Below are 25029 nucleotides of genomic sequence, written 5' to 3'. Positions count from 1 at the left end.
TATAAATTGAATTGAGATACACATTTTCAGAAGTGCAACTGAATATAAAATAACTTCCTATTATTTAATATAACATATTGAAGTGAAAACTTAATTTATAGATAGTAATGACATGTATAATTGATATGAAAATAATTCAATGAATGAACTAAAAGAATAAAAATATGTTTTTTGTTTCTCCTAGATCATCTGTTATTTCTTCTATAATTCATAGAAACTTAACAAATTAACAGAAAGGTATATTTTGGGTTCTATATTTATGAAAAACCTTTAGATAAAGGATGATGACATAATAAAGCATAATAACATAATATGATTTTTTAAATAATCAGTGATTCAAATATTGAACACAATTTTTTCCTTCCTGGAAAGCTAATAGAAAAAAAATCGGCATGAGCTGTCTTCTTTCTTCACCTATAATTCTTGATAGAATTATTAGAATTCAAAGAAATGAATGCAAATTCAATTTAAAAATTATTTTTTCCTCAAAATCACAGCATGCATCACTGTATGATGTAAGTTTCAGTTTCTTTTATGAAGAAACGTATCTTTTCAATGTGCATCTATTAGACTTTAATACTTGCTCTCTATTTCTGTTTATTTTTTTAATATAGCTTCCCTATGAAGAAGAAGAAAAAGGGCCCTCTAAAATTCCACATCTTTGTTATTAGAATATATCGACATCCCTTGCTTCGTTGACTTTTTATTACAGTCCTGAGGTTAAAAAAAAAAAAAAAAAAGATTGTTAGTGTCAGCTCAGCTCTTTGCTCTGATTCCAAGTGAAGATTTCTGGCATTTTCTCTTTGCTTTCAGCTTCATGGATTTTTTTTTTTCCCCACTCCATCTTATTTTCAGTAGAAGTCAGGTTAAAAACAAACTTGAAAGGTTTAGATTTTTTTTTCCTTTTCCATAGGTTTTGTGCCACAAAATGCCAACATAAAGGATAGTCTTGCATCGGGCCCCCTTGGCCACTGCAGCCTCCGCAGAGGCCCTGGCATCTGTCAGCGAGGAACACTCCAATCTGGGGTCCCTGCTGAGCTGAGATATGGCTGCCTCCCCCAATAAAGGGCCACACCGCTCGGGAGCCAAAACACGGGACCATCTGATGCGAGTCTGGCCTAATGAAAGTCCAGCATGGGGCTAAATGAGTTTCTAGCACTGCTGGGTGAGGGGCTAATGATAAAACAGCTCCCTGGGCTCACTGCTGCTGTTGGTATCTTTGTCAGGGCATATGGCAGTTGGCTGAGTGCCTTACTTGTGCGATTTCCTGTCGAATTTATCCCGAGAATGTGTCACATTTGCTTCCTTTCGTCCCTCTGCTGGCTTTCTTTGGCCTCCTCTTCCTTTGGCTGTCCTGGACTCTGATAGTCTTTCGGGAGGCATAAATACTTTCTTTCGGGAGTATGTTGTGAAGCTGTGCATATTTTTAAAAATTTGGGTGGAAAAGCAGAAAAATGGAAGACAAAATAATATTGACTGTTACACCCAGTGGGTGGTTTTGTTTCCTTTGGAGCATTACAAGCTAAAAGCATCAATTTCACAGAACCAGGGAAACCAGCCTGAAACTTGTTGAATACAGTAATGCTAACTAAAAACTTTCTTTATCGTGTGTTCTTCCTTTCTTTTTCTTCATTTACACCCCATCACTTATGTGATGTATTTAGGCATTATGTAATTTTGGAATATTTTTCTTTACAATGTTTTTTTTTTAGTCAAACTAATTAAATATTATACAAAATAAAAGTTACTTCAATTTATTCACTATCTTTGTCATTAGACTGTCTCAAGAGAAGACACATTTTGGGAGAGTCTAACTTATGGGTGCATTGCATACACAAGTTTTGTTTTCTTGGATATGCTGTGGTTTGGTATATGTAAATTCACATCACAATTTAAATCACTCTGGGAAAATGCCTATAATAATAATTAAAGCAACCTTCTAAATCCTAGAAACATTTCAAAAATGTATGTCCTCCTCTTTTAACATTTATAAGTTCATTAAACATGAATAAATACTTCCACGCCAATTCTTATAATTTAATACTGTCTGCATGTAATTGTATCGCAATCTGGGTTTTTTTTGGTTTTTTTTGTTTGTTTTTTGCTTTTGTGATTTGTTCTTAGATGCATTCTTACTGCTCTTATTAGCTTACATGTAGATTAAAGGGTTGAACATTAAAGGACATAATCACAAGGGCCTAATATAATGGAGTGTTTTATCCTTTACATTAGAAAGTCACACATGTAAGAGCAACAGGGTTAGGCAGAAGTTCTTAAAGCTTAGATTTCTTGGTATTTAAAGGTCATGCTTTTGATTCCTTTGCTTAGGTGTTGTTATTGTCTTTTTGTGTGTTGTTGTTGTTTTGTGGGTTTTTTTCGTGATTGTCATTCAACTGGCATTTCTGTCAGAAAACTGCAGGACTTAACATACAACGTGAAATTTGCACGGCTGCAAGGAGTAGCCTATTCTAATCTAAATATAAGTGATCCTTTCATAAACTTGATCTGAAGAATTCTAAATGAAATCTCCTAAAAAAAAAATCACATGTTTCTTACTGAATGAACCCATTCGTGTCGAGAGGTTCCACATGGGCCCCAGGTGGTCCCCCGTGTCGGCCACGCGGTCAGCGATATGATCTAAATGAGATTGTTTTCCTGTAAACCGCATGGTGCAGAAATACCACCACGTTCCACATGCCCCATTTTAATTTATTCCCATGACACAACTCCATTAATATAATTTTGGAACAAAGTAAAAATGATAGGAATTTTCTGTGTCACTGAAAAACGAAGCCTGCTTTCTTCTTAAGGAAATACTGCTTCAAAAACCCAAGAAAATCCAGTTGCTAATTTATGAAATTTCTTCTTAGAGCAAACAATATACACAAACTATTTTTGAGTCTGCAGGATTGAAATAAATTATAATGCTTCCCTGTTTTTTATACATTATTCTGTAGGTTATCTAGAAAATTTTAAAACCTGCATAATTTTTTTGGTTTTCTGTAATAAATTTATTGGAATTTTTTTATGTCCTTCTATTTTTGTGGCTTGCCATGAACCAAAGAAAACTATATCTCTCATTTGGCAGTTATGAGTGTATATTACTCTATGATTCCTTACCTTCAGACAAATGCGAGATAATGTGGAATAATAAAAAGAATAATGGACTTAAACGTCAAAAAAACTGAATTATCATCACAATTCTTTCACCTCATAAGATCATGGCCTTTTCTATTAAAAATTATAATAGCCACAAGTTCACTGATCCATTATTTTTTTTCCCTCCATGATCTCATTTTATCATCACAGAGTCACTGAGGCTTAGAGAATTTTAGAAACACTTCCAGAGTGTCGCAGATAGTAAGAGACGCAACAGAGCTTCAAACCTTCAGACCCTGAAATTGTCAAAGCATATTCTCATTCCACCTTCAAACACGTTTACTATCTCTGAACCATGGACTAGGGAAGTTTGAGACTGGTACTAGACAGTTACTGGGTTTTGTCTCAGCTATGAACTTCTGAGGATATTGCAATTTGCAGCTGCTGCCTCCTTAACATAACGCAGTAAGCGGTGCTGTCTTCGGATGGAAGGGTTGTCCAAGTCACAGGATGGAGCGAGGCTTATAGAGAGAGTCTAGGGGTGAGATTGGCAATGAATCACTAAATCCCTGGCTTCTTGGTAGTGTAATCATTAGTATTTACCACATTCAGAATATTTGGGTCCTTTTTAGGTACTGACATGCCTTAAATTTTCCACCATTTAATGGATAAACCTATCTAGGAGAAAATAAAGAAAGAAAGAAAGAAAAAGAAAAGAAATCAAAAATCCCAGTGTTTGCTAATTTAGACCTGCTTCTCCTTAGTTGACCATCTACTTCCAAAATAATTGTTGAATAAATGAAAACGTTTCTATTCTACAATTACATAAAAAATGAGATTTAAATAGAGACATGGTTTTTCTTTCAGTAAAATCATTTTTTATATCCTCCTACTAACCATGTAGTTTCCCCAAATATCTCTGTGGTGAAATCATTAAGCAATACATTACAGGAGCTATCCGTAGTTATCTTCTCTCCTCCCGTCAAGACCCTTCTTGACAGCTATGGACATATAATCACCTTGCTAGATATTCGGTGTGTTTTTAGTGTGTTATGACTATCAATATAGAGGATTAAAATATGGATTTATATTCTTTTAAACTTATGTGGGTTTAAAGGACAGGAAAAAAACCCACATAAGTTCATAATATCTACTATCTCATAATTCATATAAATATATTAATAAAATATTGTTTAAATATTTAAAATAAGTACTTAATAAAGTAAATATTTGAATAGCTTTGCAAAGTCTTTCATATGTAAACCACATATCTAATATAAATATATATTGAAAATATAATATATAAAATGATATAACCTAAGAATTTGGATTAATTTCCATTTTGATCTTTCAGTACCTGAAAAGGTAATTTTATCCCTTATATCCCATAATATTTACTCTATAAATAAATAAACGGACAAATAAAAGAGATTTTAAATGTATGTGTGCATATATAGACTTGGAATTCTAAAGAAACAATTTCTTGATTGTTGGTATCCAATAGATTGGGTGCACACTCGATTTTTAAGTCCTTAACTTCCCAACATTTCTGCACTTAAGGAGGAAATTTTATAGGTTTTGAAACCATAGTTTCAAGAACTTTAGATGTGATAACCAAGGAAATATGTGATTTACTATCTACCTACTTACCTATTTATCCTATGTTTACATTTAATATTTCAACTGCCATTTGGTTCAAGAACTCCTGCTCAACGCAATGGTGTTTTCTCCTCAATTAGACATTTGGAGACACCTTAATATGCATGAAAATTAAATTATGTAGTTTGGAGATCATGAACATTTCTAAATGCAAGGAAATTATTGGTGAAGCACAGAAGACAAAAATATGTAAAAATAGTCCCATTCTTTATGAGGGAGGGAAATATGAATAAAACATGACTTTATGCCATGTAGTTTCTGAAGAAGCAAATTTATTTCACCCATGGAAAATGTACAGGAACTTACATAAAAGTACATTTTTTAACTGATAGCAATATAGAAACATGTTAATCTATCAGACATGAACTTGGAGCAATTTATTTTGGATCAAAAGCACTAAGTACTATTAAAAAAATCATATTGAAGTGACTATAGACTAACTGTATGACCTGCTACTCAAACAGCACCAAACTTACCTGTCCATTAGACCAAGGCAAGTGGGAACAAAGGAAAACACAATAGCAAAGCAAGTTTCAGAACCATAGACATTAGGCAAGGGAGTTTTGGAACCCATCTTCACTACTCAGAATTGTATCCACTTATCATACCCTATAACTCTCTATTTTGGATACAAGTGTCTACAATAACTCCTATAGATTGCATTATTATTTTTAACAATTGTGTTGAAACTCAAGTTTGCTGCTGCCTAGACTAGTTGAGACAATCTCAATATTTGACAGATTGCGACATGCTAATTGCTAGTTATATTTTTCTTTCTTTTAAGGAAGTTCCAAACATTTTTTATCTTTTTAACAAAAATTATTTTCTGTTATTAATGAGTGTGCACCAAAATTCATTTGAAGATCTCTTTTTAAATACTTTTTCACACATACCACAATTTTTTATTTAAAAAATTCCACATATTACTTTATGTATGGGACACTATATTTTGCTTTTAGCCAAGAATTTTAAGACATTTTACAAACATTAACAATTTTATATGCCCCCAAATAATCATTACATCACTCTGAGACATGGAAATACTGTATTTTCTATTTACAAATTGAGTGACTTCATCATTTATATTTATTAATTGGTGATATTTCAGGGTATAAAAACCTAAGATTTCATTACACCTTATTTGGAAATTCATCAGGTCTCCTTTTTGTAGTCAACATAGTAGACTCATTCCAGGTATTAGGCTTTATAGTTTCAAGTAGAATGTAAATGTGTTTTAGTAGTGTTATAGTCACAGCCTGTCTGAGTAGTAGTGAAACCTCTTTCAAAACTAGGTTAGGCCACATTAAATCTCCAGCCATCAAGCTCAGGACTCCAACATTCTTTCCGGAGGGGCAGTGAATGAACACTCTTATTCAAAACCATGAGAAAGAATTCTTGGCAAGATTCGGGTATAACTACCAAACCTTTAACACTAATACAGGGTAATTAGCATGTATATAGTGTTTTACAATCATCAGTTTATATATAAAACATCTTTACATGCTAGGTACTGTATTATAGCCCCATTGCACAGCTGCAAAAACTAAGAAAGACATTTGTTCAGTGATACCTGAAGAAGCAGCATAATATTGGTTCCTAGTTTTCTTTTCTTCTTTTCTTTTTATTTCAAAAAATTTAGGGGTACCAGTGTTTTTTTGTTATATGGATGAATTGTATCATGCTGACGCCAGGGCTGTCAGTGTACCCATCACCAGAATACTGCACATTTTACTAGATAGGTAGATTTTTATCACTTTCCCCCTCCTACCCTCCCTCCTTCTTAGTTTCCAATGTCTATTGCAGTTCTTTATGACCATATATATCCTCCGTTTAGCTCCCACTTACAGGTGAGAACATGTGGTATCTGTTTTTCCATTCCTGAGAAATTTCACTTAGGATAATGGTCTCCAATTCCATCCAAGTTGCTGCAAAAGACACTATTTTATTCCTTTTTATGGCTGAGTAGTACTCCGTGGTGCATGTGTGTGTGTGTGTATATGTGTGTGTATATATATGTATATTTCTCTCTATATATGTAAATTAGATTTTCATTATCCACTTATCAGTTGATGAACACTTAAGTTGGGTCCATATCTTTGCAGTGCTGTGAAAACATTTGGGTACAGGTGTTTTTGGTTTTGGTTTTGGTTTTTTTTTTTTTTTTTTTTTTTTTTTTTTGATGTAATGACTTCTTTTCCTTTGGGAAGATACCCCATAGTGGGATTGCTGAATTGAATGGTAGGTCTATTTTTATTTCTTTGAGAAATCGTCATAATGTTTTCCATTAACTGAATGACTGTAAAGTAGAATTAAAATTCTACCAGATTTTTAAAAATCTGATTTTTAGAAATATATCTTACAGATAAGTTGAGACTTTTATTATTATAAGTAAAAAAATGTAAAATTATCTTAAAAGGGTTCTTAAGATTCTTCCTATCAGAACTCAACTTCTAATTTGAGATGGTTCTCAAATTCCTGATAACAGCGTGTCGTATTCCCTGATGCGGGCTGCCTATTTCAAACAAATCATGATCACACTTTATACTGCTCATGAAGAAATCCAAATTCATTTTAATTACTATAACAAGAACAACCTCTTAGGACTAGGTTTTCTCTTTAGTATTCAGACAGAACTTTTAAAACATTTTAGAAAAGCATGAGAAAGTATGTTCTATTACTTCAATATGTGCACATAAGTGTTATTCAATGAGTGCCAATTTGATGGTGAGTATATGTGGTGCTTGTGTTTTCATTTCTGTGATGCTTCACTTAGTAGAATGAGCTCCAGGTCTATCCAGGATAATACAAGAGGTGCTAGATCACCATTGTTTTTTTGTGGCTGAACAGTACCCCATGGTGAACATATACCACATTTTATTAATCCACTCATGTATTGATGGGCACTTGGGCTGTTTCCACATCTTTGCAATTGTGAATTGTGCCATTATAAATATTTGAGTGCAGATGTCTTTATTATATACTATCATTTTTATTATGATACTGTTATTATATGTGGTATTTTGTTGAGGTATTCCTTCTATTTCTAACATGTTGACAGTTTTTACCATAAAAGTGTGTTGAATTTTGTCAAATGCTTTTTCTGTATCTAGTGAGATGATCATAAGAATTTATCCTTTATTCTGTCAATAAGGTGTATCAGATCTATTAATTGGCATATGTTAGACCATCTTTGCATCCCAGAGATTTTTTTTTAATTTAAGAATATTACAGGGTTACAAATGTTTAGTTACATATATTGCATTTGCCCCAGCCAAGTGAGAGCCACAAGCATGTCCATCCCCCAGACAGTGTGCACCTTACCCATTAGGTGTGGTGATCCATATGATCCATGTGATCCCCTCCTCCCCCTCCCACCTGCCCAACACCCGAAGAGTGCTACTACCATATGTGCACATAAGTGTTGATCAATTAATACCAATTTGATGGTGAGTACATGTGGTGCTTGTTTTTGCATTCTTGTAATACTTCACTTAGTAGAATGGGCTTCAGCTCCATCCAGGATAATACAGGAGGTGCCAGATCACCATTGTTTTTCATGGCTGAGTAGAACTCCATGGTATACATATATCACATTTTGTGAATCCACTCATGTTTTGATGAACACTTGGGCTGTTTTTTAAAATCCCATTTATAATAGCACCAAGACAAGAAAATACTTAGGAATAAATTTAAGCAAGAAAGTAAAAGATAGGGCCAATTAAGACTATAAAATGCTGGTGAAAGAAATTTTAAAAGACCAAATTAAATGGATTGGAAGAATTACTATTGTTAAAATCCCCCTACAACTCAAAGGAATTACAAACTCAATATAATCCTTATAAAAGAAGTTTTTATAGAAATAGGAAAAACAATCTTAAAATTCATACGAAGCCAGAAAAGACCTCACATACCAAAGTAATCTTGAGCAAAAGGAACAAAGCTGGAGGTATCAAGCTAACTGCTTCCCAAATGTACAACAAAACTGTAATAAACAAAGCAGCATGAAACTGACGTAACAGACATAGAGACCAATGGAACGGAACAGAAAGCCCAGAAATAAACCCACTCACTACGATCAATTGATCTTTGACAAGGATGTCAAGAGCACATAACAGAGAAAGGAAAATCTCTTTCTTTCTTTTGAAAACATGTTGTGAAAACTAGATATGCACATGCAGAAGAATGAATTGGACCCTTATCTCATACTATATACAAAAAGAGAAATACTGCATGATCTCAATATATGTGGAATCTAAAAAGTTGAACTCATAGAAGCAGACAGTAGAATGGTAGTTACCAGAGGATGGGGGCGTAGGGAAGGAAATGGTAAGATGTTGGTCGGAAGTTACAAAGTTTCAGATAGTATGAATAAGTTCTGGAGATAGTATGAATAAGTTCTACTGTACAGCATGGAGACTATAGTCAATAATAATGTATTGTATACTTGTAAATTGCTAAGAGAGTAGATCTTAAATGTTCTCACTACACATATACAGCTCACACACACACCCACACACACACCCACACAACCACTGCTGTCAGCTCATGCCCAGATTTCACTCCATCTTTCTTTGAAAATTCACTCAAACAAGTACAATAATAAGAAAAGTCACTATTTGGAGAAACTTCTTATGTGCCAAGCACTGTGTTAAGTGCATTGCATATATCATTGCATCAATACTCACCAAAGAAGTAAAAGTTATTATGTCCACTTTGGAGAAGTTGAGCTACAGAGAGATTAGCCGCCTTGCTTACAGTCATGTGTAGAAAGTAGCAGATCCAGTTTGATATCAAGTTACACTGATATCAAAGCCCATATTTTAACCATCACATTATTCTTAGTTCAATTCATCTTTGTAAATTTTAACTCTGAGGAGAACAGAGAAGGGGTTATGTTGAACATATAATAGTTATCTCTATGTTTTAGAATAAATTATTTAATATTCTTGTCATCTTCTTAAAAATAGAAATAACCTCAAAAGTGTTAGTGAGTCTTAGCAAATCATTTAGGAGTGTGCCTAAATCTATTCAGTCAGTAATTCTCAAGCGTAAGAAAAATTCCAGTTAACTAAATCTTTCCGTTTTTTATTCAATAAATATATACTGAACACGTACCTATGCTTTGACATGGGTATGTTTAAAATATACCTGACTGAGACAGATGAGAACTCTGCTTCCATTCTGGAATGGCCCAGGTGATAGACAAGTAATCCAAATATCATCGAGGCAATTTCAAATTGTGAGAAGCTCCATGAAACATATAAAGAGAATATATGATGGAGAATAATTTGTACAGAGGCTGTTCTGACACAGGTGAGAATAAGCTTATACCAGCAGTAGTGGTTAAGGTAGACAACTATAAATAAATAACAAATTTTACATATTTTATTAAATATCCATACACATTTTGCACCCTCTGTTTGGCCTCAGTAGCAAAATGACATTTTTAATTACTATAGAAATTACTAAAATCACCCCTCAAATATCTGAATAAAACTGGTAAGTTGGGAAGCTGAGTACAAATACACTTTGGTACAAATACACTTAAAAGGCCTACATGACTCTTCTGATGATGGGCTGACCATACATGCAAGGTTGGTATCTATGCCATTTTATTTTTTTAATTATAAATAAAATAATTGTAGAGCTGCAAACATTTTTTATCATTTCAAATGTTTAGCATCAGTATATGAATTAATTTTCAGAGTCACAACACATTTCTCAAGTATTAGTCATGGGACTATCTATTTTCCTCCAAGAAAAGCTGCATGGGCATTCACCTCCCTACCAGATCATCACTGTTGATTCCATTTAGCCTCTGACTGTGATTACTTGCAGCTGGGGTCCATTTGCAACAGCGTTTTTATATCGTGTACAAGATTAGAGCAAACAAACTACTTTGACTGCAGTATTCTCCAATTACATTAATTTTATCCACTGATGTCTTTATTTCCTTCCTTTCCAATTTAGCTGTGTAATGTGAAAATTGGCCTTATTTTTGTGCCTATTATGATGTTTTTAATCCTCTTTTTCTTCCCCCCGTGGTGTCAGTTGCATAAGAGGGCTTCACAACAAACTCTTACAATGGGAGCAAGAGGATTTTCCTTTTTGCAGAAGAATCCCAAAATGAGTTAGTTCTGCAGTTAATGTTCCAAGCTTTGAGTGGGAGGAAAGATGTTTCAAACATCCATTAGGAAACCATGTAGCAGTTACAACACTTCAGTCACCTACACTTGGAATCCACCTTGCAGCACGGAATCACAGTAGTCAGGCTGGACTACATGAAGTCAACTGTAGAGGGAAACGTGGATTGAGCATGGCAAATGTTGATGGAACATTTAAAATAGAAAATAAAGACATTGAAAAGATGGAAGAAACACAGAGAGAAAGAACAGATAAACAGAACAAACAAAGCATTGATGTTGCATATTCTATCAAGGTATAGGGAATCAGTGTGGCATAGTCTATTTTACCTCTTGTATGGTGATACGTGCACAGAACATGACAGGGAATCTCCTGAGATATAGTGCTTGCTTAGATGAAGAAATAAAAAAAAATTACATCAAATGAATGACCAAAAAATTTTAAAAACAATTAAATTCAGACTCATATTTTAAGATTCAAGAAATAAATATTAAATATGTGTGTTCAGATACTTAGTGTGGTTTCTATGATCATATACATATATATGTATTTTTTAATTGGATAAATACTGTGTAGTCAGAATTTAAGTACTACTTAGATTTCTTGAGTTTGGAACAATATTTTATAAATGATTATCATATAATAATTAGAAGAACTATATAGATAATGCCAAATAGTTCCATGTCAAAATGTTATGTCATTATACATAATACATATTTATTTAAAAATAGATAATATTGGAATTTTCATTTCCATTTGGGCAATGTTTGCAGGAGAAGTTACTCTGAGCCTAGAGTCAGAAGATTCAGGCTCAGTCAAAGCTCCCCTTGCATTAGTTGTCTCACTTTGATAAGTCACTCTCAGATGTGAGTCTTGTTCATACAAAAGTCAGTCATTTTATTGATTGCTTTAATATTCCAACTGTATAGGCAAAGATCTGTGACAACTCAACATAGATAGTAAAAAAGCAGGCATTTGTATCTAGATTTGAGTGGTTCTAGTGTCAATGCATTTATAGTTTAGCAACTTTGTATCTTGCTAAAAAATAAGGATAGAACAATTGTGTAAAATTATGCACATTTTTATAATTATTCTTCTCAACACTGTAGTAATAGACTTGTATAGACATTGATAATAAACCATTTTAAGAAAGTTCTTATGGAAAAACAAGCACCACATGTACTCACCAGCAAATTGGTATTAACGGATCAACACCTAAGCGGACATATAGGAGTAACATTTATCAGGTGTCAGGAGGGTGAGAGGGGGGAGGAGGGGATGGGTTTATACAACCACAATGAGTGAGATGTGCAACATTTGTGGGATGGACACGCTTGAAGCTCTTACTCGAGGGGGGAGGGGGACATGGGCAATATATGTAACCTTAACACTTGTACCCACATAATATGCTAAAATAAAAAAAAATAAAAGAAAGTTCTTACACTTTGCTCCTCTGATTACTTCCCTTGCTCTACTGTGGCTAGAACACTCAGAGGGCTGAGCAATGGCTTCCAGGGAGCATGGGGTCAAGTTTTAGCTTTGTGCTTACCAAATCTATGAGCTTGGGAGAGAAACTTCATCTTCCAGAGTTTTACTTTTATTTGACTGTCTCCTAGGGTTGCTGAAACGATTTAAGGCAATAACATATGTAAGGATGCCTAGTAGTTACACAAATCTGGTCAAAGTTTCTGCTATGTATAATAATCAAAATGTATAAAAATATACCACTTTAAAATGACAATCTGGTTTTTAAAATCATCTGAAAGCATCAATTAATTATATTTTGGTTGCAACTACCTGCACTGTGTTTGTAACAGCAAATGGCATTATTATTATTATTATTATTGTTAAAACTTGTCATTAGCATTTTAATACAAAGAGGCAGCTCTTTGTATTGTGACAAGGAAAGGAAAGGAAAGAGTGACAAGGAAAGAGTCCTGGAATCTGGGCTCTAATCTAGATCTTCCCAATTACTTATCACAAAGGTTTAGGCATCTATATCTCCTCTAGAAACCAAAAGCATTCAATTTAATTTTAGAAATTGGATTTCTACCAGCCCCCATTTTATCTCTGTTTCAAATAATTTAGTTGCTAACTGAATAAAATATGATTATTTTAAAGGAAAGTCACTTTTTCTTCTCTCTTCCTTTCTCCTTTTATTTCTTTTTGTTTTCCATTGGATTCTAAATTCCTGAGAGATTTTGTATTTAAAGCTTTCAGAAAACTGCAGGTCTCTATAATCTTCACACTCTAATTTCTTCCACAATTTATAAGTTGTCTCTATATAACTTGCAACATGTTTAATATTATTAGGAGGTAAATTTTAAAGATGAAAATATGTAAGTTGTAAGAAAAGGAAGTATAAAGGAAGAACCAATTCCATGAGGTATTAATAGTTTATACACAAAACTAGTGCTCTGCCCGACTTTATTGTTAAAATAATATTTCTTAACTTTATCTTTCTTTATCCATGGAAGAATAAAAACATATATCAGCTCTAAGATCCTGTGATCACTTGCCCAACTTCCCGCCCCAAGTCAAAAACCAGTTGTGATAGTTCTTATAACATCTCTTCCAAAGCTTTCAAGTGATGATTGATCCTTCTATATGTTTTTTAATGAGCTTTGGCAACCTGATATCATAATTTAAAAGAATAGTAATTACAGTTTCCCAAATAAGACTGCCTTTGATTTGGTTTAGGATTATATTATATATACAATCCATATTTAATGCCCAAGATCAATAACATAATCATTGCCAAACTTTGTACTTACTCCACCCAGCTTCAGGTTTTTTCTTGCCTGGATCCAGAACTTGTCTGATCCACAGTCAAACATTTAGAGTCCCAGCTAAACTTTTCTTTTATTACAGTGAGAATTTAGTTGTGAAATTTCATTTTGTGTTTTTCTTTTAAATAGAAACTTTTTACCAAATGGATGATGCATTACTTTCACATCCATGGATATATTTCTATTTCAAGAAGTTCACATATCTATTCAATGTATCATAATTAGTACAGTAATTTGGAATTTACCAATGAATATGGTTGTAGTGTAAATCTCCATTTTGTTTCTTTCCATTCCCTCCAGCATACCCTAAACCAATTAACATAAATCACACAAATAGGAAAAAAAAAAAAAAAAGCATTGAATTTGGTTCTGGCTCCTGGAATCCAGTCCTAGCTATTTTAGAGACTATCTGGGAAATGCCAGAGCTTTTATCTAATTCTCTGCAAATTCATAATGTTTGGATGAAATAATCTCTAAAGCACCTTCTACTCTACTGCTTTTGATTCTGTATATCCTGTTGAAATGCTTGATGTCAGTCTCTTACAATATCTCAATCCATACCCCTTGCCTAGAATATATATCTATTTCCACACCATAATTTTTATTCACCATACCAAAATGTTCTACTTCTACATTTTCCAAGCTATAGCCTATTCTTCCTTGAAATACAAGCATTCCTGGTGCTCAACACAATGATCATTTCAATAATTAATCATATCTATAGCTATAAGTATATTATTTAACATATATTGTGTTGGTGCTTGCTTTCTTTCATATTATCAAATTATTCTTCCTAAAAATGGTTCTTCAGCGTAAGATTGCCTCAAAATGTCTATTGCAATGTCCTCCTGTTACTAATGCAGTGAGCACTCAATAAATGTTGAATGAGGGCTCTGATTTAATTGTGTTATACATCAATATTTGTATATTTATAGCTAGTAAGATGATGTCTTATTTCTTACTTTTGTAAGAAACTAGAGTACTAATACTCTAGTACTTAGACATTTTCTTTGAAGACTTCATTATGAGGATGAAAATGATATTGTCTGTCTTAGGACAACATAAAGTTCTGATGGATCAGATAATTTTAGCAGTAATATATACTTAACTTTGAAACTGAGATTCAGAGCTTATTTGTAACAAGAATGCTTTCCACCAAAGAGACTTCAATGGTAGTCACCAACACATAAAACAAAACAAACAAAAAAAATTAAAGAAATATTTTTAAAAGGAGCCGAGAGAGGTCACATTTTCAACTAGAAAACCATTGGACCACCTAGTGATTAAGAGAATTAAGAGAGAGTTAGACAAAAACAAAACAAAAAAGGCAGAAATATAGCCAGGGAGTCAGGATTTGAATACTTGAGCCAAAATATGAATATGACAGTATGAAAATAACCTCAATTGAAAAACTGAAAACTCTTTGAAAGGGCAACAGTGACTTATTCATTTTCATATCTGAAGGCCTAGACCTGGTGCTTATTGCATAGTTGGTGCTCACTAAATAAATTCAGAGGAGGAAGAATTCCAAAGCCTGTTCTTACCTACATAATTTGCAGTTGACTTTGATTATCTGTTACGTACTTACACAGAGATAAATGTCTATTATTTCTTCTCTTCTAACTTTTTAAGAAACCATTTTTTAATATGAGCAAGTTTGTTTATGAACTGAGCTTATATATGCTATACCAGAAATTTTCTACTACACAATTTAATGCAAACATGGAGGCAAGTATATCTATGTTAAACATATAAAATTGCAGATAGTAGACATTTTTGGCTGACAAAAATAGTACTTTTATGTGCCTCTACCTAATACATAATTAAACAGTTCTGAAGCAGAAACACATGTAAGTTTGTGAAACTCAGTTTGGTTTCTGTACCTACTTCATGAAGACAAAGCCCTTGTAGGAGAATTTTAATTGAGATTCAGTTCAATGTAGAAAATAAAGCCATGACTTTGCATTCAAGACCTGGGTTTGAATACAGGAGGTACTAACCAGTCATGTGACTTCATTGAAACAATTAATTCTGTGAAATTCAGTTCCCATCCATGAATGAGGGAAGTAATATTTTCTTATGAAGTGTGATCTAGATTAAGTAGAAATATTTATGCAAAATACGTATCTACACGTATTACATATTTAAACAAAAAAATGATGAAGCTTTTCTAAAACAAATTAGTCTTTCAAACTTGAGCTAGCTTCTCTACATCAGGTAAATCACCAATTATCAAAATTAGAACAAGATAGCAGCAGGGTACTAGGAAGCACTCTAGAAAGAGACATAAGTCACAATTCACACACACTGGACCTTATATTCTGAATGCCAAACAATTTTAATGGGAGAAAGGAGAGAATGAGGCTTGATGGGATAAGATTTCTTCTAAAATAATGAGTTCCCTATCACTGCAAATGATCAAGAAGCAACCAAATGTTTATCTGCCAAAGGTTGGTAAGAGATATTCTACTTTGGGTTGAATATTGGGATAGATTACATTTAATATCTCTTCTAAAATCTAAGGTTCTATGATTGTACAAAAACTTAAAAGCTCAGTTTAAACACCAAGTCAAGTATTTTCAGTTTTGCAAAATTTACTTCAAAGAAAATGAGCAGACTTCTATAAAGGGCTTAAATGATTTCTTAGAAATCAAATAGCTCTTGTGCAAGAACTGTTTGATGACTTAAGTATAAATGAATCAGAAACATATGGATTAAATTTCTCATGAAATACAATGAGAGGAAAGTAGTGCTTGGCAAAATCTTCTTTTTGGGCTTCTTGAAACAAAAATCTTTGGAAAAGTGTTCAAGATGTTTTAATGACCCCAAAATGCATTTGGATTTACTCCGGCCTGCTATAAGCAATTTGAAGCCTTTAATTTCCTTTTTCTATTGTCTCTGGACAAAGTTCAATTCAATTTTCTACCAGCTGTTGACTGTCTCTGTTTAGTACACTGACTTTTTACTGTTGCTGGTTTGTTAAGTATGTTTGCTTATTTTACACATTTGGAAAAAATGACTAAAAAGCTTGAACTGTTAAATATTTCAAAATATTTGCCACCTCTATTTAAATCTTACCCTAAAAGGTCTCTGTTTGCCAAATCATTTGACTTAAGGGCAAAATTAATATAAGATCAAATTGGAATGGAGAGTTGATAAAATAGAAGAACCTACAAACAAATTTCCATGGTAAGTATGATATTTGATACAAATAACATTGGCTTGAGTATGAGAGAGAATGGGAATTTAGAAATAAAGATACATTGGGAAATATCATCATATTAAAGCAGAAACTGTGTATCAGTTACAAAATTATTCTGAATACTAGAATTAGATACAGAAGTTGAAGATTTTGTAAGTTGTCAAAACCTTTAATTCATATGTGAAGGTGATTTACTTAATTTTTTAAAAATTTCATTCCTCTAGACATTTAGATTTTTTTCTTTCATACTTCAGCTATCATAGAATACATAAAATATTGTTTTGGACTTTCTTTCTAAAATAATAGCCAGATGACTTACAAATTATCACCAATGAAAATTTCTGATAGACCACAGCTCGTGATATACATTATGTGTGGCACTTAAATATATTTTGGATGGTTCAACTTAATACCAATTTAAATATCATTATATAAACTTTTCTTAAGATGCTAATAAGTGTGATGAGACTGTTTTAAGTATTGGGCTTATAAAGTCATGTCTGCTATAGTTTAGGTCATGAAGATTTGTTGTGGACAGTATAGAAAACAATGTAGACTATACTGTTAGTGGAAACCAAGTGAGGACAATGACAGCTTGTGCTCATTTGGTTGAAACAGATTCTGGAAATAAAAGGAACCCTTTAGATTGGTAAAGTGTCTTAGTCTGCTTGGGTGACCATAACAAAATTCAACTTACTGAGTGGCTTTAGCAACAGAAAGGCATTTCTCATAGTTCTGGAGGCTGGAAATTGAGATATGTGTGCCAGCATTGTTAGGTTCCAGCAAAGATTCTCTTCCTGGCATGTAGATGGCTACCTTCTCATTGCTCCTCACGTGACAGGGAGAGAATGAGACAGAAAGAGAGAGAGAGTGCTCCTTATACAAGCATTAGACTTTTTTGTTGTTTTTGATGATTTTTTTATTTCAATAAGTTTCTTACATAGATATATTATACAGTGGGGATGTTTGGGCTTTAGTGTACCTGTAATCTGAATAGCATACATTGTGCTCAATAGGTAATTTTCATTTCTCACTCCCCTTTCAACCTCCCCTCTTCTGAGTCTCCGATGTCTATAATTATGTTCTGTGTGACTATGCATACCGATAGCTTAGCTCTCACTTATAAGTGGGAACATGGGGTATTTGACTTAGGATAATGACCTCCAGTCCTCCAGTTCCATCCAAGTTGCTGCAAAATACATTATTTCATTCCTTTTTTATGGCTGAGTAGTATCCCATGTTGTGTGTGTCTATGTGTGTGTGTGTGTATCCCATTTTCTTTATCCACTCAACAGTTGGTGGAGAATTAGCTTGATTCCATATCTTTGGTATTTCAAATGGTGTTACAATAGATATACAAATGCAGGTAATTGTTTGATATAATGATTTGTTTTCCTTTGGGTAGATACCCAGTTTGGGATTGCTGGACTAAATGACAGATCTACTTTTATTTCTTTGAGAAATCTCCATACTGTTTTCCATAGAGGTTGTGCTAATTTACATTCCCACCAACAGTGTATAAGTGTTCCCTTTTCACTGCATCTGCTCCAACATCTATTGTTTTTTGACTTTTTAATAATGACCATACTGGCAGGAGTAAGGTGGTATCTCATTGTGGTTTTCATTTGCATTTCTCTGATGATTAGTGATACTGAGTATTTTCTTCATGTTTGTTGGCTATATGTATATCTTCTTTTGAAAATGCCTGTTCATGTCATTTGCCCACTTTTTAATGTTTTTTTTTCTTTGCTGAATTGTTTGAGTTCCTTGTATAATCTGGATATTAGTCCTTTGTTAGATGCATAGTTTCAGAATGTTTTCTCCTACTCTGTAGCTTGTCTATATATTCTGTTGATTATTTCATTTGCTATGAAGATGCTTTTTAGTTTAATCAAGTCCCATTTGTTTATCTTTGTTTTTGTTGCATTTGCTTTTGGGATCTTAGTCATAAATTCCTTACCTAGACCATTGTCCAAGAAGTTTCTTTTCTAGAATTTTTATGCCCCTATCTAAGTCTTTAACCCATCTTGCATTGATTTTTGTATATGATGAGAGATAGGGAACCAGTTTCATTCTTCTGCATATGGCTAGCCAATTTTTCCAGTCATTGATTGAATAAATTGCCCTTTCCCCAGTGTATGCTTTTGCCTGCTTTGTTGAAGATCAGATGGTTGTAGATATATGGCTTTATTTCTGGGTTCTCTACTCTATTTCATTGATCTGTGTGTCTATTTTTATACCAGTAATGCATAGTTTTGTTTACTATAGCCTTGTAGTATAATTTGAAGTCAGGTAATGTGATGCCCCCAGATCTGTTCTTTTTGTTTAGGATTGCTTTGACTATCCAGACTCTATTTTAGTTCTGTATGAATTTTTGGATTATTTTTTCTAATTCTGTGAAAAATGATGTTGGTACTTAGATAGGAATTGCATTAAACTGTAGATTTCTTTGGTCAGTATGGTCATTTTAATGGTATTGATTCTTCCAATCCATGAGCATGGGATATTTTTCCTTTTGTGTCATCTAAGATTTCTTCCATCAGTGTTTTTTCCTTGTAGAGATCTTTCACCTCTTTGATTAAACATATTCTTAGGTGTTTTATTTTTTTTTCACCTATTATAAATGAGATTGAGTTCTTGATTTAGTTCTTGGCTTGGTTGTTATTGGTGTGTAGAAATGCTACTAATTTGTGTACATTGATTTTGTAACCTTAGAATTTACCAAATTCATTTATCAAATCTAGAAGTCCTTTCTTTAGGTTTTTCTAAGTATAAGATTATATCATTAGCAAAAAATTAAAAAAATAAATTTACTTCCTCTTTTCTAATTTTGATGCACTTTATTTCTTTCTCTTGTCTGATTGCTTCAGCAAGGACGTTCAGTACTATGTTGAATAGAAGTGGTGACAGTGAGCATTCCTTGTCTTGTTCCAGTTCTTAGGGGGAATTCTTTCAACTTTTTCCTAGTCAGTATAATCTTGTCATACATGGCTTCTACTAATTTGAGGTATGCTCCTTTATGTCGCTGAAGGTTTTTGTTATGAAAGAATGCTGGATTTTATCAATTCTTTTCCAGCATCTATTGAGACGATCTTATGGCTTTTGTTTTTAATTCTGTTTATGTGATGGATCATACTTATTGACTTGTGTATGTTGAACCATCCTTGCATCTCTGGGATAAAACCTATTTGATCATACAGAATTACCTTTGTTATGTGCTTTTGGGTTTGGCTTACTAGCATTTTTAAAAAAGATTTTGGTATCTATGTTCATTAGGATATTATTGTATCCTTTCCTAGATTTGGTATTAGAGTGATTCTGGCTTTGTAAAACAAATTAAGGAGGATTCCCTCCTTCTCAATCTTTTGGAAAATTATCAGTAGAATTGGTATTAGGTCTTTCTTGTACATCTGATAGAATTCAGCTGTGAATACATCTGGTCTTGGGCTTTTTTGTTGTTGTTGGGACATTTTCTTGTTACTGATTCAATCTCATTATTCATTATTGTTCTGTTCAGGATTTCTATTTCTCCCTGATACAAGCTTGTATGTTTTCAGGAATTTATCCATTTCCTCTAGGGTTTCTAGTTTGTGGATGTAGAGATGTTCATAGTAGTCTTGATGATCTTTTGCATTTCTATGATATCAGTTGTAATGTCTCCTTTTTCATTTCTGAATGAGCTTACTTGAGTTTTCTCTCTTCCCTTCTTGGTTAATCTAGCCAGTGGTCTACCAGTTTTGCTTATCTTTTCAAAGAAGCAAATTTTTGTTTTGTTTTTTGTTTCAATTTTGTTCTGTTCTGATTTTTTTAATTTCTTTTCTTATGCTAACTTTGGGTTTGGTTTGTTCTAGTTTTTCTAGTTCCTTGAGGTGTGAGATTATGTTATTAATTTGTGATCTTTCAATCTTTTTGTTATAGGTGTTTATCACTATAAACTTCTCTGTTGGCACTGCTTTTGCTGTGTCTCAGAGGTTTTGATATGTTTGTCTCTAGTTTCATTCATTTGATAAAAAGTTATAATTTCCTTCATAAGTTCATTGTTAACCAAAAGATTATTCAAGAGCAGGTTGTTTAATTCCATGTATCTTTATGTTTTTGAGAGTTCGTCTTGTAATTGATTCCTACTTTCATTCCACTGTTGTTGGAGAAAATATTTGGTATGATTTCAATTTTTTAAAACTTACTGAGACTCATTTTGTACCCAGACATATTGTCTTATCTTGGAAAATGTTCTATGCAGTGATGAGAAGAATGTACATCTTACACCTTTGGGGTAGAATGTTCTGTAAATGTCTGTTAGCTCCATTTATTCTAGAGTCAACTTTAGGTCCAATATTTATTTGATGATTTTCTATCTCAATGATCTACCTTGTGCTATCAGTGGGGTGTTAAAGTCCCCTACTATTGTTGTATTGTTTTTGATTTCTTTTCTTAGGTCTAGTAGTACTTGTTTTATGAATCTGGGTGCTCTAGTGTTGGATCCATATATATTGATGATTGTTATACCCCTTGATGAATTGCTCCATTTATCATTATATAATGACTATCTTTGCCTTTTAATTGTGTTGATTTAAAGTCTGTTTTTTTCTGATATAAGTATGGCTGTTCCTACTTGCTTTTGGTTTCTATTTGCATTAAATATCTTCTTCCACACCTTTACCTTGAGTTTATAAAATTCTTATAAGTTAAGTTAGTCTGTTGAAAGCAGCATATGTTTGGGTTCTTTCTTTTTTAATCCATTCTGCCAATCTATACTTTCTAAGTGGGATATTTAAAGTCTGTTTACATTCAAAATCAATATTGCTATGTGAGGTTCTGCTCCTGTTATAATATTGTTACTTAATTGCTTTGTATTCTCAATTGTGAAACTCTTTTATAAGAACTGTGAATTTTATGGTTTTATGTGTTTTTATGATGGTGAGTATCAACCTTTTGTTTCCATGTCAATAAATCCCTTGAGCTTTTCCTTCCTAGTGGTGACAAATTTCCTTAGCACTTGCTTGTCTGGGAAAGACTTCATTTCTTTTTTATTTATGAAACTTAGTTTATCTGGATATACACTTCGTGGCTGATAATTCTTTTCTTTGAGAATATTAAAAATAGGACCCCATTCTCTCATGAAGTATAAGGTTTTTGCTGAGAAATCTGCTATTAGTTAGATAGGCCTTCTGTTATAGGCAATTAGACTTTTTTGTCTTTACAACTTTTAATTTTTTTCTACATGTTGACTTTAGTTAGCCTAAAGACTATATGCCTTGGTGAAGTCCTTCCTACAATGTTGTATAAAATACTTTATTACAATGCTATCTTATCAGTATAATTTAACAAAAAGTAGCTCCACTGACTCTTTTTCTCCCAATCAGAAAAAAAAAATCAATTTTATATCATAGGAAAGTGCCTATATATAAACGTATTACTAACTTGTGATTTTCTTAGTGAATAACAGTTTTACAAAACAGATACTCAGCTATATAATTAAATATATTATTCAGGATACAGATTATTTTAATATGTACTAAGCTAACCCATGTAAAAACTAAATTGATTTGAGATCAATCAAAAGATTTGTCTATACCATGGAGTACTATTTAGCTATAAGAAACAACAGTGATATAGTACCTCTTGTATTTTACTGGCTAGAGCTGGAACCTGTGCTATTAAGTAAAGTATCCCAAGAATGGAAAAATAAGTATCACATGTACTCACCAGCAAATTGGTATTAACTGATCAACACCTAAGTGGACATATAGGAATAACATCTATCAGGTGTTGGGCAGGTGGGGGGGATGGGTATATACATATATAATGAGTGTGATGGGCACCAACTGGGGGATGGATGTGCCTGAAGCACTGACTTGAGGGGGGAGACGGGACAAAGGCATTATACGTAACCATAACATTTGTACCCCCATAATATGCTGAAATAAATAAATAAAGATTTAGTCAGACTTTACTGACTTTCCTTAGCTCTTAAATAGTCTTTTATAGTCAAATAGAAACTTGATAAAGTGTCTATCAAAGAAGAAAGGAATTTTTTTGTTCTTGCAATTAATTAATGAAGTAGTTAAAATTTATCTCAATATCAGGGAGTGAAAGATTAGAAGGGTGGTGTAAACACTAGACTGCCAAGGCATGACACCAGTAAATATTCATTTAGATTACTGGTACCCTACACATTATCCATCTAACCATTTAGTCACTCATCAACCAATTATGTACCGAATTACAAAGCAGGTACTGTAATGGGTGCTGTAGACATTTAAATAAAGTAAATAAATCCTTGAGCTTACCATTCAGTAGAAGAGGGCAAACATGTTAATTATAATGGTGATATACTATAGTAGATAGATAGAGAAAGCACAATAGAGGCAAAAGAAAAAAAAAAGGATGTATCTAATTCTAGTAGAAATAGGAGTGGGTGTTTAAAAAGACCTCAGAGTGGCAAATCTTAAAAGATAAGTATCTGCAGCAATGCCACTTCTGGGAATCTACCCAAAGGAAATGAAGTCATTTTATCAAAAAGACACCTGCACTTGAATGTTTATTGCAGCACGATTTGCAATTGCTAAGATGTGGAATCAACCTAAGTACCCTTCAATTCATGAGTGAATAAAGAAAATGTGATATATAGTATACTCAGCCATAAAAAGGAATGAAATAGTGTCATTTGCAGCACTGTGGAGGGGACTGGAGACCATTGTCCTAAGTGAAGTATCTCAGGAGTGGAAAACCAAGCACCACATGTTCTCACTACTAAGTGGGAGCTAATGGATGGGTACACATGGGCACAAAGTGATATAAAGGACATAAGAAACCCAGGAGGGGGGAGGGTGGGAAGGTGGGTGTGGGATAAAAACTTAGCTCTTGGGCACAATGAACACTATTCTGGTGTTGGGCACACCGAAAGTCCTAGCTTAAGCATTACACAAGATATTCATGTAATAAAAACACTTGTACCTCCTTAATTAATATTTTGAAATAAAAAAATTAAAAATGTAAAAACAAACGAACAAAAAGATGAGTAGCTGTCTACCACGTGAGTGCAGAAGAAAGGGACATTCCAGACACAGAGCAATTCTGAGCACAGACACAGAGGCAAGACACAGTGCTGTTTGGGAAAGCACAACACTTCAGCACAGCTGGAACACAAGTGTAATACAAGCATGAATTTTAGCACACTGATGCTAAGAGATTAATGAGTGAGTCATTTTTCTGTTTGCTTTCACATGCATTCTCTGTCTTCCTCCTTCTCCAGTCTCTGTCTCAGGGAAGAACATTTCCAGGTCCCTTGATGGGTCACTTCCCACATAGTTAGCTAATAGGAGGCACAAGTGGAAGACAAGAGAGGAGAGAGAGGGGAGAAGCCAGGGCATCTTGCCCTTTCTTGCTCTGCTTCCAGTGTGGGATGTCTCTGACAGCAACAGTGTCTCTTTGTGTCTCCAGCTACCACCAGACCACCACTTACTTCATGGTCCCCATCAAGGCTGGACAGCCCTTACTCTGGCTCCAACATGAAGCTCTGACTTCTGGATTCTTTCAAGACCCCAACCTCCAATGTCCTTCCATTGTCCCAGGGGCAGTCGCTTCTTCCTGCTGCTGCCAGTCCTTGGAATGACTCACTATTCCTTCTGTGTCTCCTCAGCTGTCTCATCATCTTTGCATTAAATTTCCTGCTTTGAAGATATAACATAGTTTCTGATTTCCTGAATGGGTCTTGACTAATTCAGGTACATATAGCCATATCAAAAGTCTAGCATTTTCCCTTTCATAATATGGTACACAAGTGATTTTCTTTTACAGTTGTTAAAGATTAAATTAAAATACTGACTAATTTCAATCATTCATATCTGCTATATGAACAAAAGACAAGTAAAAGACAGAATCCCAAGATTTTGAGCATTTTGTCAGTTTCATCCATAAGGATTTGGTCCTGTGAAATATACATGTGAAATTCTGCATCCTTGTGACACACTTTATTTCACACTGCCATAAGGAAAGCGAATGGCATGAGCTGTAGGCTTGACTCAACAATAGTTCATGATTAAAAGTAGTTTGCCAATAACACATGTGCATAGTTCAGTTTATTCTGTCCTAGCTACAGCATGCCTAAGGGTTGAAATAGTCAATACTTCAACA

Source organism: Microcebus murinus, chromosome 15, assembly GCF_040939455.1.
Source record: "Microcebus murinus isolate Inina chromosome 15, M.murinus_Inina_mat1.0, whole genome shotgun sequence".
NCBI lineage: Eukaryota > Metazoa > Chordata > Mammalia > Primates > Cheirogaleidae > Microcebus > Microcebus murinus.
The sequence above is the reverse complement of the archived record's forward strand: the minus strand, read 5'-3'. Positions refer to the sequence as shown.